The sequence below is a fragment of the Channa argus genome, chromosome 3, assembly GCF_033026475.1.
Source record: "Channa argus isolate prfri chromosome 3, Channa argus male v1.0, whole genome shotgun sequence".
NCBI lineage: Eukaryota > Metazoa > Chordata > Actinopteri > Anabantiformes > Channidae > Channa > Channa argus.
Window position 1 is genome coordinate 2,492,534 of NC_090199.1, and position 14,456 is coordinate 2,506,989.

General features: G+C 41.3%; 2 protein-coding genes and 1 long non-coding RNA gene across 10 annotated transcripts in view; 1 reads left to right on the forward strand and 2 right to left on the reverse strand.

Moving 5' to 3' along the window:
* LOC137124455 (protein NLRC3-like) overlaps positions 1-4,062 on the reverse strand; it is a 29,991-nt gene extending 25,929 nt beyond the window's left edge. The window contains exon 1 of the mRNA XM_067499494.1: positions 3,706-4,062. The gene's annotated coding sequence lies outside the window, so the exon portion shown is untranslated. The remainder of the gene's footprint in view (positions 1-3,705) is intronic.
* The window catches only part of LOC137124438 (protein NLRC3-like), a 176,426-nt gene that overhangs the window by 71,820 nt on the left and 90,150 nt on the right, over positions 1-14,456 (reverse strand). The window lies entirely within an intron of this gene.
* Positions 5,323-14,456, forward strand: part of LOC137124518 (uncharacterized) — a 49,226-nt gene continuing 40,092 nt past the window's right edge. The window contains exons 1-3 of one of the 3 annotated variants that reach the window (XR_010913968.1): positions 5,323-6,557; positions 6,907-6,996; positions 7,101-13,838. This is a non-coding gene — a long non-coding RNA (uncharacterized lncRNA). Of the gene's footprint in view, positions 6,558-6,906; positions 13,839-14,456 lie in introns of those variants that run through there. The other 2 variants (XR_010913967.1, XR_010913966.1) reach the window with 2 other exon arrangements.

Genomic DNA, 14,456 nt, shown 5'->3' on the forward strand with positions numbered 1-14,456 from the left:
AATCACATGACACAGAGAGAGAGAGAGAGAGAGTGTGAGTGAGTGAGTGAGTGAGTGAGTGAGTGAGTGAGAGAGAGAGAGAGAGACTTTGATGATGTTCAATCGTCATCTCCATCAGTGTTTTTGTAAAGTCCAGCTGAAGCTATCAGCTGTTTTCTGTGGACAGGAAGTCACAGGGAGCAGCCAGCAGGTGGCAGCACATCATCACATACTGCACCAACAGAGGAGCTTCAGGTTGTTCAACAATCATCCACTCACCACCAGACACAACATGTCATCAACCATCACATAGATAAAAAAAAAATAACTTGACAAAACCAAAGTTCACCTTGATTCATCTGGAGCCTGTGAGCAGCTGTTTGTAGTTCAAACCGCTGGTTATAACTAAAGAGTGAACTAAGTGACACTTTATCCATCACTCAATGAAACCAGCTGCTATGAGATTCATGTAAAGGTTTGGTCATTTATGACCTGTGAGGTGGAGGATAGTACATCAAAGTTACTTTTCCAAACGTACTGAGCAGTAGATTGTTTGTCATGTTGACTGAAATAAACAAGAAGCGAGTAGGTTACAGCTCAGTAATGTATAAGCAAAGGTTAAAGGTCAGAGAGAGATGGTAACCACGTATCTATAACTTGATCCAGTCCCAACAACATCAGCTCATGTCTCCCCAGACACTGTTCCTGCTCCACAGGTTTGTTAATTGCTATGATCCATCATTGTATTTTAGTAAAGGTAGTTCCCTTTTTCTCCAGCTGTGTGTGTCTGCACAGCCTCCACGTTACTTCCTCATTCCAGCATGACACACACACAGTACAGCATTAGGTCAAAGACTGATGACACATCACATTTCTAATCACTTTAACCACTTCATTCATTCTCTACACATTTGATACTTTTCTAATAAAACATGATTGTAGGTAACAAAAGGATAAATGCACCAGCTCCACCTTCTGTCCAAAGCTACTAACTAGCAGCTGAAGTCAAATCTCCATCTGTGTTTAAATCCTTCATGTTCACTGCTGTGTGTGTCTTGTTGTTGCTGTCTGACACACACTCATGTTCCTGCAGCTACAGCTCACTGAAAAAACACTACAACACTCTGGACCAGTGCTGATGGATTGTGGATCACATATCTGGGCTTATTCTGGGTCTGATGCTCTCAGAGAAGTCACTGATTTTATGGAGGAAACACAAAAATGTGGATTCTTTACTCAAACTTCTACAGTCAGTGGCTGACGTGTGAACCATTGTCTCTGACACTGGCAGCAAGACGTCACTGACTTTCCAGCAGCATTTGAACAAAAAAACAAAAACCCTAACAGAAGTAATATTTACTGTTGTGTCACATTTGCTGATGTGATGGACCATGTTAGGTTCATCACTATATGCAGAGTAAAGACACAGAGCCAGAAATTAGAACTGGATCAATGTGATCAGAGAAACATTTTTTTCATTTGTCTAATTATTTCTATCACTGTTTATTAGCTATTTTACAGCTGCTCTCCACGTGAAAAGTAGAAAATAAATGAAAGAACTTCCATCACACCAAACACAAACTACTGGTCAATAAGTAAGAAAAAACCTGTAAATGAAATCACAACAATACTATTTGTCCATTTGGACTATTTGAAGCCCCTTTCGCTCTGCTGGGATCACAGGAGTTTCCACTGCAGGCTCACAGCAGGGGAGAAACCCACTGAGCTGAGATATTGGGCTCCTGCTTCATAGTGGACTCATGTGTTATCGTGTACAGACTGTAGACACTGGATATTCCTGCTTAGATACTAAACTGCATTTCATGCACATAAGCACGTGGAGGCAGGAACCTCACAGCACAAGCTCACTCCCAGTCTATTAGAAGATGATGTTACATTATTAGAGATAATGTTTTTCATCTATTATGTTTCCAAACGTCAAGAAGCAAAGGGAGACCCCACCATGAAGGAAAGCTTCTTCATCCAAATGATTTATGAATCAAATAAACAGAACATTGTTTTTTCACGTGTTCAAAGCAGCACAACGACAGCACGACATCAGACACAACTGACACGTGATATTAAACAGAAGCTGTCAACTCAACTCTGTAGAGTCACAGCATAATGAAGCCGTTCACGTCAAGTTGGAGATTCAAGCTGCTCCTCATACTTTTGGCCACCAGATGTCACCAAAGAGGACTGTGTTGAAACGCTTTGAGCAATGAACCCTTGTTCCATCCAAGTTCCTTCTGTGCTTCAGAAAGGCCACAGAAACAGGTCAGTGGCTGACGTGTGGACCATTGCATGACAGGCTGAGTGAGCAGTGCTGTGAGGCAGCATTTGACAAATCAAACCTGTGTCACACAGTAAATGATCATCCTGCTCTACATGAGTCACTACAATCTGTAGTGAGTTTGAATCGAATCCAGCTGCTCTATTCAGATGATGCTGTTTGAGGACAGAACTCTACATGACATGTGACTGAGTGACGTCAGACATTGTTGATGGCAGCTGAAAGCAACATCTCATGGAAGCAAAACTACAAAGCATCAAAAACCAGTTCAAGCTTCACGAGCTCCAGTTTGGACAGTTTGTAGAGACAAAGACACATCCTCAGTTAGTGGCAGGAGACGACCGCAAACATGGACATTTTCCATTTTCTTCTTCTGGATCCTTCTCCATCGTCACCATTCAGACACTGGGAGAAGATGAGTTATTTATAGAGGGATTTCAGTAAAAGTACAATCCAAAGAACAATCAGTACTATTGGCAACCTGTGATCTTTGTGATCATATGGATCAATGAGACCTGGTCCAAGTGCACACACTCGGGGAGTCACAATAAAGGTCTTTCAGACATGTCCAGCTGGTAGCAGACCCCAGGATAGACCCAGAAGACTCTGGAGAGATTCTAGGTTTCACCTGGACGGGAACACCTTGGAATCCCACCGGAGGAGCTTGAAATCATTGCTGGGAAGAGGGACACCTGGACATGCTGCAACCACAACCTGACTCTGTAGAAGTGCAAAATAAGGGACAATCATCAACAACATGTTGATTTGACACTTGTCCAGAAGGCCTGGACAGTGAAAGAGAACATTGACTGAGGTTTTCCAAAGCATCTGATGACGTCACAGTAACAACAAGTCAGATCAGTTGTGAAGACACAGGATCAGGATCAGAATGTGTAACACTGAGCACATACTGCAAATCACTGCAGACACTGAGACGCCAAAATCCAGGCTCCAAAATCAATGTCCAATATCAGCTTTCATAGAAACACCTTGAAATCCTGTAGAGCAAAGGGAAAAACCTGCAACAGCCAATGAGAGCGAGCTGACAGCATCTTTATAGACACTTTCTAAGGCTGGTTACTGGAAATCTGTGTATCATGCAGCAGCAGAGTAACCTGCTTTCTCCTCCATCCCACTCATTTGTGAAGCCTGGATCACAGATTTGAACTGTACAGTAACAGAAAACGTGTGTTAGTAACGTTACAGCGCAGGGGGACAGAGAGGACAAAGGGAGACAAACGCTCAGTTGGACAGAAAGAAATGTACCTGAGGAAACCAGAAGCTGGTTCCTTCAGTCCATGTGAACACACTCACTATTCTGAAGAGCAGGAGAAGTTTTCGGAGCTTTTTGTAACAAAGCCCCCTCCTCTCTTCCTCTATGGTCCTCACAGACTTTGACAGTCAAATCATAATGTTGTTGGATTAACACTCACCCTGCTTCAGCCTTCACTTTTCCTCGTCCTGCTCTGTCGACATAAAATGAAGATTCTAATTCCGCTTCTGAAACTCAGCTGTAAACAAAGTTTTTAAAAATGGCGTCTGGACCAACTACGCACTTTCTGTTTATTTGCTGCGTTTGGACCCATCGGAAATCACAAACGTCCGAGTTCATGCAGTTCCACGAGTCACGGCGGAAATGTAACAATCACCATGTCTGATTGGAGGGTAGTTGTTTTATCTTCTCTTTTTCTAATCATACATTTACATCAGACACCATGTGAAAATGTGCAGCGTCAGCAGAGCTGCATTAATTTAGTCAGATTTAACACAACGGTAAGTTTAAATATTACTCATATGGCTTAGACCAGACTGAGCCAATTGTAAACGTCCTGATCTCCGATGAGCTTTGAAAGCACCATCTCATATTCAGTTGTTGGAAATCACGAGTTGCTTTATGTTGAATACAAACACAGAAATAAACGTCGTACAGAAAGTCCAGTATATTAAATGAAAATAGTAGAAGTACATTTACATTCATACAACTAAAAAAACATAAAGCCAGGTTATTAAGTTAAACATTAAAGATTAGCAGTGAAGCAGAATGATCACAGTTATTCAATATGAAATGTGATCAAATGTAGTTTGTCACTGTCAGCTCCGTTAAATATGACATTTTCTCAATTTAGGGAGAGAATGAAAACAGAGGAGAAAACAAAGGTGGATAAATTCTCCCAGAAACTTCAGTAAGAGTCTCACTGGAGGAGTTCATGGTTCTATCAAGTCTTGTAAAATACTGGTTAGAGGGATAAAACACGTCATATATAATTGTGAGGTAATGATCAAATGTCAGAAACAAAGTTCATTTTACACTTTTCAATTCTTGATCATATAATTTCAGCTTCAAATGACTATTAATTCTTTTTCTCATAAAAAAAAATGGTCTTTGTTTTTTCCACTAACAGTATAAAACCCCCACATTAATGACCCTCATCCTCAAAAAGAGAAAAACCTCATCCCACTCTCCATGTTCAACAAACAGCATTTATTATAATGGAAAATAATACAGACCCCACTACACCACCTCGTCATGTTCCATTCTCAACAACAGCTTCCTGAATACTGCTTCAATATTCCTACTTTAATCCTTTATACATAAAATCTTTAATCCATTCATACAAACAGCCTTTAACCCTATTTTTCTTTCTTTACTGTGCTTCTCTTATTTCAGCTTCTACATATAAAGCAGGATCATTGTACTTCTGCCTCTTTAAATCCACTCTAAATTTGATTCTTGTCCTCTAAATAAAATCGAAATCTTTCATTTATCATTTTCTTTATTATCTTGCAGACATAAGAATTAACACTATCAGTCTATAATCCTCTGTTTGTCTACAATCTTAGGAATTACAGCTGCTTCTTTCCAGCTGTGGAGACTTTCTCTCCTCACAAACTTCTATGATTCCTGTAAAATGTCTTCAAATGTTAAGTTGTTGAATCATAATATAACAAAGATCTGATCTTTATCTGGAGCTGAGGTCTTGGTTTTACTCAGAGCACGATTCAGTTCTGTATGTTGAATAAATGATCCATGTTTTCCTCTTGCAGCTCCACCTTTCCTGTTATTGTAGCTTCCCTTCCTCTCTGGTCCCACTGCAACTGTGAAATACTAACAGTGTGAGTCACCGTCTCTGCTCCGTCCTCATCTGTCCCAGTTATATTTTTGGTCTTATTTACACAGCAGATCCACACTCATCATTTATTGAACAGCTCATTCTGATTCTGTGCACTGCTCACATCCGAAGCAAATAAAATAGCTACCGTTTAGAACACTTGGTCTGGTTTTTGCTTGGGAATGGAAACAGTGGTGGAGCACATCTTGTTATGTCTAGACCAGTGTCCCCCGGTCCGCGGATCAATTGGTACCGGGCCAAATAGTTAAATCTTTCCGTTGTATGAGTAAGAACCAGAAGAACAGGCCTCCACTGAAGACATTTGCCGTGAACTTCTAGGAGATGCTGCTATTAAAAAGATCGCACAGGTGCTTCTGTCGGCCAGCACCGTGACTCGGAAGACATTGAGACATTGTCTTCAAGTTGGCAGATAAAGTAGCTGCATTTAAAGCCACATTGGATTTGTGGGGACGGCGCGTGAACGGAGGCATATTGGACATGTGTCAAACATTAACGGGGATTTTGGGTGAGACGGAGCCTAAATTCTCCCAGCTGGTGCACGATCACCTGTCTTTGCTTTTAAAGTAGTTCGAGCGCCACTTCCCAACCACAAAAGACCCACGAACTGGCAAGGACTGGATCCGCGACCCATTTGTCTACAAACCAGGTGAATCCAGCAAGTCTGTGAAGAAGAAGATCAGCTGCTGGAGATCGCAAATGACGGCGGCCTTAAAAGTATTGTAGCGCCCCACGGCTTATGGGAGCAACTGTGGGAGGCGGCGAAGCGGAAGCTAAGGCTAAACCTAACTAACTTAGCTAACTAGCTAATCGGCTAGCATGGGTGCTAGCAGGCTAATACACGAGCAACTTGTCTAAATGGCAGGAAGAAGGGCAAGAAGGGTATGTTAGAGACAGCAACTCTGCCGGTGTTCTGGATTAAAGTCATGGCAGAAAACCCTGTGATCGCCACCACAGCACTGAAAACACTGTTGCTATTTCCGACATCCTGTCTGTGTGAAGCGGGGTTTTCTGCAGTGACAGCAACCAAAACCAAACAACGGAGCAGACTGGACATAAGCAACACACTTCGGGTGTCATTGTCTGACATCACTCCCAGATGGGACCGTCTGGTTGCAGAGAAACAAGCTCAGGGCTCCCATTGATTTGTTGTTATCGTGAAATTTCATGAAAATAAAATGTTCTTTATATTCGTTTTTGTGGCGTATCTGTATCTTATTTTGAAAGGATGTGATAAAAAGGTTGGGGACCGGTGCTCTAGACCAGGGGCCTAACATGATTTGGGGGCTCGTCCGTTTTGATTTAATTTACTTCTCTTCTATTTTGGTGTAGGTATTAGCTAGTTAGTTATTTTGTCTGTTTGGAAGTTTTTTCTTTTGTGGTGGTGGCAGCATGGAGTTTAAATTAGAGGAGTTCACAACTAATCCAACAAGAGACGAGTTGGACAGATGTCGCAAAGCTGATTTGACTCTAATAGCAGACTTTTTTTGATGTGCGCTGCTAAAGGTGAAGGCTCTGGAGACAGAGCGGGGAGCCGCTGTACCTGCCAGTCCTGCACCTCTGTCCCCCTCATGTGGCCGTGAAGATGGATTTGACGTGAGTAGGCACATTGTACTCGTTCCGCTGTTTAGAGAATCAGAGGTTGATTCTTACTTCACTGCCTTTAGCGTTAACCCATAAAAATGTGTTCACTTCCCCAGTTCGTCGTGATTTGGTCTCTAATGAAAGAAAAAGAAAATCAACAAGCGCTCATCGTTCCCACATAGATGCTTCTGAAACACGCGAGTGTTATTACTGTCATGAGCAGGGTCACCTCATTGCTGTCTGTCCATCCTAAAAAGAACAGAGTCCAAAACGACCAAACCTCCATCACCCATAGCTCTAATACAAAGCAGGCCGCTCTCCACACCTTCAGTGGAGCCTGGAAATAACAAAGGTGATGAAGATTTTAAACCTTTTGTCTCTCATGGTTTTGTTCCTCTGGTGGGAGAGAAAAGTCAAGTGCCCATCACTATTTTGAGATACCGGTGCAAAACAGTCCCTGATTCGTGGGGATGTGTTGCCCTTCTCAGCTCAGTCTTACTGCGGGTCAGATATTGTGGCGTGAGGAGTGAAGATGAGTGTAGCGCGTGCGCCTTTGCATTTTGTTCAGCTGTCCTCCGATTTCGTGACTGGCTGTGTGAGATCAGTTACCGATTGCAGGTACAGATCTTATCCTCGGAAATGATTTGGCTGGTGGAAAAGTGTTTCCATCTCTGGAGGTTACTGAAATTCCAGCACTGATGTGTGTGAGTCTGATCCCGCTGCTCTAAACTCGGCCCCTGTGTTTTCCGTGTGCGCTGTAACCGGTGCGCAAGCACAAAAGCTTGGAAACTTGGTGGATCCATCAGAGTAAAGACTCTAATGAATGTGTTTGCTTTGAGTTACAGCCTGATGATAAGATGCTGTCTCTCTCCGTGGACAGAGATCAGTTCATTAGAGCGCAGCAACTGGATCCAACTTTACCTCATTGTTGGTCCCAAATGACAAATATCACATGTGAAAAGTTTGTGTCTTACCTGCTAGATGATGATGTTGTAATGCGCCGCTGGTCTCTGAGCTCTGGTTCCACATATGACTGTGCCTACTGTCTGAGCTGTTTTATGGGCAGGTGTGTTTTTATTCCCTCATTAATGCAAAGACTGAGTTCACATATGAAACAGAACAGTCCTGCAGGGCTGAGCTCAGATTAGGAACTGGGCTGTAACAGGATACATTTACTCAGTTCCATGTACTTCAGTAACTTTACTGAATAAAGTGCAGACATTTTACTTTTACACAAAAACATTTTAAACAACAATAAGACAAAATATTGTTGCACTATAGTAAATTTGTCATTTTATATGTTAAGCTGTAATTGGTTTGATTGCTGCTGTGTGTGTGTGTGTGTGTGTGTGTGTGTGTGTGTGTGTGTGTGTGTGTGTGTGTGTGTGTGTGTGTGTGTGTGTGTGTGTGTGTGTGTGTGTGTGTGTGTGTGTGTGTGTTCAATCGTCATCTCCATCAGGGTTTTTGTAAAGTCCAGCTGAAGCTATCAGCTGTTTTCTGTGGACAGGAAGTCACAGGGAGCAGCCAGCAGGTGGCAGCACATCATCACATACTGCACCAACAGAGGAGCTTCAGGTTGTTCAACAATCATCCACTCACCACCAGACACAACATGTCATCAACCATCACATAGATAAATAAAAATAACTTGACGAAACCAAAGTTCACCTTGATTCATCTGGAGCCTCTGAGCAGCTGTTTGTAGTTCAAACCACTGGTTATAACTAAAGAGTGAACTAAGTGACACTTTATCCATCACTCAATGAAACCAGCTGCTATGAGATTCATGTAAAGGTTTGGTCATTTATGACCTGTGAGGTGGAGGATAGTACATCAAAGTTACTTTTCCAAACGTACTGAGCAGTAGATTGTTTGTCATGTTGACTGAAATAAACAAGAAGCGAGTAGGTTACAGCTCAGTAATGTATAAGCAAAGGTTAAAGGTCAGAGAGAGATGGCAGCCAAAGAAAGTCAGAATTACAGAAAACAAAAAGGACTGTTACTGTTTGAACATGAAAAGTTTGATACAATAGACGATGACGGACAAATGGGGAAATAAAGGTGGTGACACAGCAGCGAAGAAAAACCACCACACAGTAAAGACCAAACTGATCCCAGCTGTAAGGGGGGTGGACAGGTTGGACGGGCGGTCTAACAGAAAGATATGTGACTCTGAGTTAAAGAAAACAAAAATCACACGACAAAACTCAACCAACACTGATCCAAGATGATTAAATGTAACAGAAACCAGAGTCACAGCACGGCGGCCATTTTGGACTGAGAGACAGAAATGATGGAGACGTGTCAGAATAAGTTTGGGTCTCACAAAATAAAAAGAAGAGACTTAACAGTTAATACATTAACCTGAAAGCAGAAAAAGAAATGTTAGTCTGAGTAAAGGAACAAACCGTTAACATCATTGCTGTTGTATTTATGGGATATTTGGTTTTCATGTCCGGAGCAGAAGCTGATCTGGGGAGTTTTTCAGAACGTGGGTTTAGTTGAGTGAAACTTAGGTTTTCACATCCAGAAGCAGAGGTCACTCAGATTCAGTTACTGTGGAAACTTCCTTGTTCCACAAACATGAACACGTCTTTCTCCTCCGTCCAGCTCAGTCTGCAGAAACCACCTGAAGCAGCAGCATGTTCCATTAACCCAAGAAACAAAAAATCACATCTCATCATGACTATGATTTACAGATGTCCTAATTATGAGAAGGTTTCAGAACCCGCATTAGATTAATCAGGTCTTGAAGACGTCTTCAGTATCACAGTAGTTCAGTGACAGTTGTCAGCACCTCAGTCTAAAGTAAAACTGAACTGTCCATAGCTGATTCTGTGGATTCAGCTTTTTAAAACATGAGCAAATAAGCTGCATAAGGCTCAGTTTGCAGCCCATAGTGTGACTGTCTGTATCCATGGCAACACAAGTGACACAAGTGAATGTTAGCGTGAAAATTCTCTTCTAAAAATGAAGTTGTAAATGTGATGATTTATGTGGTATTCAATGTAGAAGTGTAGAAATCAAAGATGAAGTCTTAAAAGAAATGAATTATTAAACATAATTTTGCCAAGAGATCCTGATCTCTGGATCTGGAGAAAATAGGAAACAATCATTGTTAAAAGTCTTGTAGTTTCTGCTCTTTGTACCATTGGATGTAGTTATGTCCTGATGCTGATTCCAGTATCATCTGCCTGACGGCCCAGGGCAGCCTCACCAGGTCAGGTGGATTCTGGAACATCTTCTACCAGTCTCTGACTCCAAACCCTTAGGCACAAACATTGTGTAATTTACTGTCATCTTGTGCAGGTTCATCTGAACATGCTTAAAGGTTTTTGCAACCTTCTGTTGTTTCTGTAGATGATTGTAGTATAGCATGATGAGGCATGTGAAGGGGCTTTGACTGTGCATGTTGGTTTTCCATTCAGATTTTTTACTGTCAGATTACTGCTGACTATTCATTTTCTGTGTTTGATGCTTTTCTTGTGAAGAAATTAGTCAAATTTGCTTTGAAATGTTATTTTGAAGGTTGAATCACGGAAAAACAGTCATGTCAAAGTAAAAACAGAGTTTTCAGAAGAATCTAAATTCAATAAATATGCAAAAAAGAAAAGAAGTGATTGTAAAAGTGTCCTTCCATTTTTTAATGATGGATTTAACTGTGCTCCATAACATTCTGCTTTATAACAATTTTCTTTTTTTTTGTTCTTTTGTCTTCATGGGATTAAGAATTCTTTAAACCCAGTCACTGCACTCAGCTGATCTCCATTCAACCAACCATGTAACCTTAGAGCCAACCCACCTCTCAGCCTGTAAAGCTAAAGGATACACTGAAATATACTTTCCCCACATAGATGTTTCACACAACAATAGCACAATAGTGCGGTGACCACATGCTCTGAGCCTTAAGTGCTGTTAGAAATACATTTACTGGACAAAACAACACGGCTCTTGTTTCCCGTCAGGTTGCTAAAAGCTGCAGAACCAGTTTCTTTGATTTCAGGAATGTGACTCACACATATAAAGAACAAATTCACTAGTAATAACAAACAGCCTACATGCTGCTCTTATGTAATATGCATATACATTTATAAGTATATTCCCTCTAATGAATGAAAGCTCTGGTGAGGACACCTTTACTGTTTACACCTGCACACACTCTCAGGTGTTCTCGCTTATTCCAGCTAATTGAATCTCTGCTCGGAAGAAATGAGCGTGGCTCCGAACGCACCACCTGCCACTGGAGCATCGTGCAAGAACCAGCCCGACATTTGTTTATCAGCACGAAGGAGCGATTGAAGGGAATTTGTGCTGTTTTCTAATGGTTGAAATTTCTGATGGGTATGAACAGAATTCACAGGGGGTGAAGACCTGTCATACCAGTCTCTTTCTCAGGAGATCAACATCTGAATCTGGACTGAAACCAAAGTTATTGGAATAAATCACATAGCTTTTACATTTTTTCTAAATTCTAAAAATGCAATTACTACTGATTGTTTTCCACGTCCTCAGAAACATGTTTGATTTCATGGGGTTTAGTTGAACAGAACTGAGCCATTTGTTTGTTACAATCATTGATCTGTTCTAATGCTAATGTTGGTAATAACCAGGACTTCAGAGAGGAAACCTTTCACATGCAACATCAACTTCCACTGCAATACCCCATCAATCGCTGTAACACAAAGCTGAACAGAAATCGGAATTTACCAGGGCGGCTGCAGGTCCTTCAAAAGTCTTCAAAGCTCCTAAATTCACATTGGATTGGTCTGAAATGTTTGAGTCGTGCACCACAAGAATTCCAGCTCACACATGCAGAACAGGAAGCATAAAATTGTCAGAAGAAGAATCTGAGTCAGTCTATTCTAGAAAGGAAGGTTCTTCTCTATGAGACAGAGCCAAGAAATTCAAAGGTGTTTGCTGCACATGCTGCAACTGGATCCAGGACAGAAGATCCAGTGGAAGGACCAAGTGAGCATCTGCCCAAGAAAACCAGTACTCACAAGTGCCTCCTTGTAAAACAGATGCCTTGTAGACTGATGAGTCAAAGTTTGAGGTGTTTGGATCCAAGTGAAACACATGTGATCTGCAGAGCTCATGAGAAGATGATAGATGGCTGCTCAACACCACCAGTGAAGTATGGAGGTGGAAACATGATGGAAGTAAAGATTAACATGCAGAATGAATTTGACCAATATTCTGTGATACAATTCTTGTGTTTTGAGATTATTTACAACAATTTGGTTGAATAAGATCAAAAGATATAACATCCAGGTTTCAGGTGGAAGGTTTCACGCACTGCTGACATCATGAAAAAGAGGAACCTTCGTATGACTAAGGACCTGACGTGCTCTGAGAAGGACTGTAGGAACAAACTGTGGTCCTTAGTTGAGAATGAGCGTAAAGAAGGAAAGAAAACCAGATGGCAAAGTCCAGTTGTCTTCATTGAAGCTGTGAGATTTGCTGCTTGAAAGTCGTGTCTTAACAAGATCATTTGTTGCTGAAAGGAAACGCAAACTAACATTATTAATACTATGACAGTCAATGAACATTTTATTAGTATTTATGAATTCCTGAAAGAGCTGAAGACCCTCTTCTTGTTCCTTTGGTTCCTTTTTCCAAACCATTTTAAATCCACAGTCCTAATAGCAGCTTGTAGTAGACTTGATGCTCAGCACACTAGAGCTAAAGCCGAGCTTGAGTTAATGACTCATATTTAAAACTCATTCATATGAGTCAGAAACATACAGTATTGAATATTTGTGTGTGTGTTTCTCTACTTTTAAGTTTAGGCTCAAAACCTTCCTCTTTAATAAAGCATATAGTTAGTTATAGTTATGCTGCTACAGGCTCAGACTGCTGGGGGACCCCCCCCCCAATGCACTGAGCTCCTTTCCTCCTCCTGTCACCACTGTATGACATTAACTCTGTGTCTTCTCTCCCGTAGTTGTCTTTGTCCTTCTCTGTCTCCCTCTCTCTGTCCCTTTCTGCAGGTGTCCCCAGCTTTAGAGCTGTGTGTTTCTCCAGTGTGCAGCTACTGGTCGAACCAACCTGCCAGATGTTTTGTTGTTGCTCTTTTTCTTTTCTTTCTCCACCTTCCACTCACCCCAACCGGTCAAGGCAGATGGCTGCTCACCCTGAGCCTGGTTCTGCTGGAGGTTTCTTCCATTAAAGGGAGTTTTTCCTCCACTGTTGCTTAGAGCTTGTTCAAGGGGGAATTGTTGGGTTTTCTCTATACATCTTTATAGTGTTGACTTTATTCTGTAAAGTGCCTTGAGATGACTTTGTTGTGAATTGGCACTAGATAAATAAAGTTGAATTATGGTTGTTATGTTGTTCACACACATTGTTCCTAAAATGACTGTATCATCACTGTGTGTCTCTTCAAACAGTGCTGCACTAATTATTCATTTTAATAAGATTTTTCCAACAGTGTCGAAGACACAAGCTAGTGTGCACAACAACATCCTCTTTGGAGAAGTGTATTCAGTGTGTAGGACCTGTTTCTACTTTCAAGTGGTTTGACTCTAAATGTACAGGTGAGTGTTTTTCATTTACAATGTGTTGCCAGAGACAGAAGGTGCAGATTTGTCATATTTGAAGGTTTAGTGGAAGTTTTTAAATATGTCTTGAAACCCATTTTTATTCCCTGGCTTCTAAAAATAAAAGCTTTGCATTTTATTTCTTTAGTTTCTTTTCTATATTTTTTGACTGTAGTGAAACAATGGTCATGGAGGAAGGACCTGATTGAAACAATGGGCCTGACAAACATGGCTGTCAGTTAACAGCCAGGTTTGGTTTTAAGCAAAGAAATGTTTTGAGGTGGATGTTTTAGATCTTGGAAAGGCCTTTAAGAGTGTTGTAGCAAAAAGTGTGAGGCAAGTTTAGGAGGCAAAAGGCAGCTCACAGTCTTGGTTATGGTGAGTTTGATCAGCAAGACAGAGAAACATGCAGAACAGAACTACACTCAGGAGTCAATCAGATTGACAAGTCTTTACAGGTCAAGGTGTCTTTTAACCACTCAGCTCAGCAGCTGAATTCACAAAAAGGATCAAATCAACCTGGCAGACATACAGGTGAAAAGACAGTGGTCAGGAATCTAATCAGCAAGTCTCTGAGACCACTCGTCTCCTATGTGGTCCCTGCTGGGACAGCTTCCTGATGAAGCTCTGGTCTAAAGACAGTGCAGACAGTAGGTCTGCTGAGGTGTGAATGTAGCATTTGGTCAACTTAAACAGGTATTTTCATTTGTAGGAACATTTCTCTTACATCACCACAGTCCTAGAGGGTCTTAGATCCTCAGGGAGGAATTGGCATGAAACTGTGGTGTAAAAACTGGTTGGATGGACCAGATATTTGGTAAATGGAAACCTGTGATATTGTCTTTGCTGACTTCTACACTTGTGCTTGGAATTTTTTCATTTTCTTATCTCATGTGTAAAAGGTCTAATTATGTGAGTCACAGAGACCAATGA